This window comes from Pempheris klunzingeri, chromosome 7, assembly GCF_042242105.1.
Source record: "Pempheris klunzingeri isolate RE-2024b chromosome 7, fPemKlu1.hap1, whole genome shotgun sequence".
Lineage (NCBI taxonomy): Eukaryota > Metazoa > Chordata > Actinopteri > Acropomatiformes > Pempheridae > Pempheris > Pempheris klunzingeri.
The window spans coordinates 3280567-3285487 of NC_092018.1; positions in this window are offsets into that span (position 1 = coordinate 3280567).

A 4921-nucleotide genomic window follows, 5' to 3' on the forward strand; every position below is an offset into this window, starting at 1 on the left:
GACAACAGTCGGAACCTCCAATTAAAAATACATTAAAATGATCAAAAATAATTAAAGTCAAAGCAACAAATCGTCATATTTGAGAAGCTGGAGCCATGAAATGTTTTAAATGAATGATTATCAAGGTAGTTTCTGTTAATCAGCAGTCCTCTCAGCCGTGGGCCCTCTACTACTACTACTACTACTACTACTACTACTACCACCACCACTACCACCACTACCACCACTACTACTACCACTACCACTACCACTACCACTACCACTACCACTACTACTACCACTACTACCACTACTACTACCACTACTACTACCACTACTACTACTACCACCACTACTACTACTACCACTATTACCACTACTACTACTACTACTTCTACCACCACCACTACTACTACCACCACTACTACCACTACTACTACTACTAGTACTGGTTTTTTTAAATTCAGAACAGAGCAGCACATTTCATCGACTCTTTGAGTTAGTTTGACTGAAGCTGTCTGATCACTGTAGTGGACTATAAGCTTCGATAGTGGAGTAGAAGTACAGTGTTTAAGTAAATCTGTAATCTGTACATTATATTCCTTCAGGTTATTCACTACATTTTTTGGAAGTTCCATGATCATCATTTTTTACATCTCAGACCAAAAAACATGGCCTCTTTTCCAGTGGTGTCAGGTTCCCGGTAAAGTATCAGCAAGCTGTGCCTGTAGGTCTCCGTGTTCAGAGGTGCTGCAATCCATTCAAGATGCTTTTGTTTGGTTTTATTGGAGAAATGACGCCCCCCCGCCCCCAAACCCCCCCCACCCTGCTGAGGACTCTGCTTTGAAAAAGCTGAAATTGAAGCACTTACCAACTGAGAAGTTTCCTTCTCTCAGAGAACTGTAAAACACACAGCCTGCCACCCACATGCTGCACACACACACACACACACACATACACACACACACACACACACACAGCTCCACCACTATGCTTTTTAACTGATCTATACATTTTTTCTGGTGCTCAGGACATGTCAGATGATGTAGATCACATATTTTTTCAGTGGACAATCCTTTTCTCCCCTTTGGCTAACAAAGCAGAATATTAAGCAACAACATAATGAAATGTCAAAATATACGCATATATATATATATAAAAAAGACGAATAGGAGCAACCTCAAGAACCTGCAGGCCATTAAAGACTATCAGTAACAGCATTTAAAGTTTCTGCAGGAAGCACAGAGAAAGTATAAAATACTATACTGTAGCACCAGCAGTTAGATATTAACCTACAATAGTAGCGTGACATAGACGACCAGTTTGGTCCTGACTGACAACTACTGCTTCTAATACTCCTGCTTCTACTGGATGGATGTTGGTCAGACGTCCATGGTCCCCAGAGGATGAACTGTAATAACTTTGGTGATCCATCCTGTAGCGCCATCATGAGGTCCAATCATTTGTCCAAAACTTTAATTTATGGCCAAAATATGTATCTGAGAAACCAGTAACACTCCCATCAGCCTCAGCTGCACTTTGTGTTTGGAGCTAATTAGAAAATGTCCTCTTGCTGACATGCTAAACTCACATTACAGGAGCTGTTTTCCTCCCTGCCTGAGGGTGGCGTTGCCCTGTTTGTCGTGTGTCTGAATTGCAGGTGGTGCCTCCGGATTGGCTGAGGACCTGATGGCGTCCATCTTAAAGAGGGGCACCTGTGGAGACACCCCTGCTCCTTTTCTCCTTCTGAGCTCTCAGTGGGACCCTGCTGAAACATCTCTTGATTTGACGTTTTGCTGTGCCCTTCGGTTGTAAAAGGTGGTCGTCGAGGGGAGAAGCCGTTTTCCTTTTTGATTCCTTCTCCCCCTGTGTTTTCCGTTAGGTAGTTAGGTAACAGGCCTGTATTTTCTTTGGTTAGGTCATTTAGCTGATGTGTTTAATAAGATGTTTTGTTTATTGTTTTGGCCGGATCCCACCCTGAAGCTACTCCTTAATAAAACCACCCTGTTTTTGAACTGCATCCGTTGTGCTATGGGTCATCCTGGAGAGCAAAGAAAGAGGGGAGTCATCTCTTTGGCGTTGCGCCCAGGTTCCCCTAGGGTGTAGGGTGTAACGATGGGAAACATGATGGGCCTGTTAGACATCAGCCTGTCAGCACTGTGTTGGACGTATTATATGAAGTGGATACTGAAGGCAGAAGGGCGCCTGTCCTTGCACCAGGTGAGGGAATCGCTCAGCTGGTGCATATCCTGAAAAAGTTTCCACCCATCTTCTGGTTTAAGTCCGGGACTATCCTGCTAACTGAATATGTGCATTGGTGCTCCTCCTGTCATGCCTCGGGCCCAGCTGGTGATTGGCTCAGAAAAAAAGTAGATTTTTTTGGGAGGCTTTGTAAAAGTTTTCTAAAAACTTTTAGATGATTTTAGATGATTGACCACGTTTCTAACTGGAGGTTTTACAGATGTTTCTTTCACTGTGGTGGCTTGTAAAGAAAATGCATTTCAGGCCAAAGCTGATTTTTGGTTGCTGTCGGCGAGACTGAGAGGAAAAACGAGAAGATATCTACTTCTTACAACACATCCATGATGTTGGCATGTTGGCATTAGCAATTAGCTCGGAGCAGTAAACTGTAAACTCATCATGTCGTTAAGAGTTTAAAACACTGATCATACTTATAATTCACTATAATGTGTTATTATAATCAACTTCGTTAAAACAAGGGTGCTGATCTGGAACTAGATGTATTTAGAAGCGCAGGGAGAAGACAAAATAAGAGAGGAGCTCCTCAGAAGGAGACGGAATAACAGCATGTTACTGGATGAGCCATGTTTGGACCCTGAGCATGTTTACAGTTTGTTGTCTTGTTGCTGAATGGACATGTTGTTGTTGTTGTTGTTTTTCTCCCCCACAGTTCTGTAATGAAGCCGCCCCCTGAAGGAAGAGCTGCAGCATGTGCTAACTATCAGGTGCTTCATCCACTGTGATGACTGTAATTGTATCTACTTATCTGCCGCTGCTCGTATCAGGCTCAGGGAAGGAAGTTGAACGTCTAGACGTCAGGGTGTACAGTGGTGGATCTGTGTTGGTAAGTTGTGAGCTTAAAATGTATCACCAATGACTCCTTTGAGTGCTGAAGATCCTTATTTCTGTCTCCCTGTTTAGTAATTCATCCCATCGTTCATAGTCGTGCTTTCAGTCGTGTACAATCACCTGAAACTAAAGGATGATCGTGTTTTCATTACTTTAAAATGAGCCCTTCACATGTTCACAGGGAGCAGGTCCTCTTCCGCTGGAGCTGCCATGTTTCTACGGTAGCCCAGAAGAGACAAATGGGGCTTTTTATGTTGGAGTGGCGGCTTTTGGATGTTGTAATGCAAATGCTCCAAAAAAGAGGAGGGATATCATTTTGTCTTCTGAGGAGTTTGAGAACCCAAATTTTGACAAATGGAGGATCGCACTTTTTATTTAGCACAAGAAAAAGCAGCAGGAGCACGAATCCTCATTGACCTCTGTAGCTCCTCCTACACGCTTGGCAAGGGGGCGGGGGGGAATTAGTTGGATGCAATCTGCCACACAGTCCCACATACTGCACCTTTCAGTAGAGACATTTGGAGGTGTTGGACAAATCCACGATAACAGTCCCTGTTGGAGCCAACTAAGAAATTTGAGTTGTATTTGGATCATGCATTGTTAATTATATATATTTTTTTGATTGATAATAATTTGAAACTTTAGATTTAGGGAAACGTTACATTGCTAGAATTAATCTGAAAGTATCATCTCCTTCCTCCTCCCCCTCCCGCCTTATAATCAGGTGACAGGAGACAGCCGAGGGATTCAAACAGACAAACAGATTTATGACCACAGGTCTTAGAATTTGAGTTGTTCTTTTGATTGTTTAATTATTTTGATGGAAAAGTCAACCTCAGAGAGTTTTTTTTGTTGACGTAATTTTCAATAAATGTACTTCAAGGAACGGATTACAAGGATCTCTGAGTGTGCTTTTGTTTGAGTCCTGACTCCAGCTCTCCGCACTTTAAATTAGCAAAGTTTCAAAGATGAAAACTATTCTTTCAAGACCTGCTCATTCAAAAGCGTTTGGGATGCTCTCATTTTGGGCCAAACAAATGGCTGCACTTCTAGAGAGAACTGGAGGATATCCATCATTCTGCACAGTGAAAGTTTTCAATGTCAACATCCCGTGGCCATTAGAGGAACTGCAGCTTAACACGCTCATTTCTGCCCTCAGCGGTCGTAGTTGCAAATTTTAGATATTTATCTGCAACTGAGGGCTTCTTCAGAGTCCATTTACTGTTAATTCATGTTTTTTGTGACTGTACAACTGTGTTTATGCAGCCAATACGAAATACTAAAACTGTAAATACACTGATGAATCCTTTAAGTTGAATTCGGCCATGGATGACACCAGATATCACCCAGGTTCTGTGTCGCTGGAGAAACGCTAACGCTCCGCTGTTTCGTCCAGTAGCAGCAGGTAGCCGCGCTGCTAGCACACGTGTGCGCGGTTGAACCGATTCCATCATGTCGAAGGAAAAAGTGATCAAGCTGAACAAGAGCTCCTTTTTTTTTTATGACATTTGTGTAAAGATCAAAGGCAGACAGACTTTATCGCAGCGCTCTGCACTTCTGTTTCCAATGAGAAGCAGGTGTCGGCCCGATCTGAGCCTTTTAAACAGCTCCATAATGAGGGCTGGCCGCCTGGAGGGGCCTCCTGCACACAGGACACATAAAGAGCCATGGAAACACCAGACACAATAGCACTACTTTCATCACCACCATCAGCATCATCATCATCGTGTGTGTGTGTGTGTGTGTGTGTGTAAAACAATGGTTGAAAGAAGAGATTTTTTGATACGACCACATTGTCACATACTTTACAGTCCAGTTAGTTTGAGAGAGACGACGTGAGTGGATGTATGAA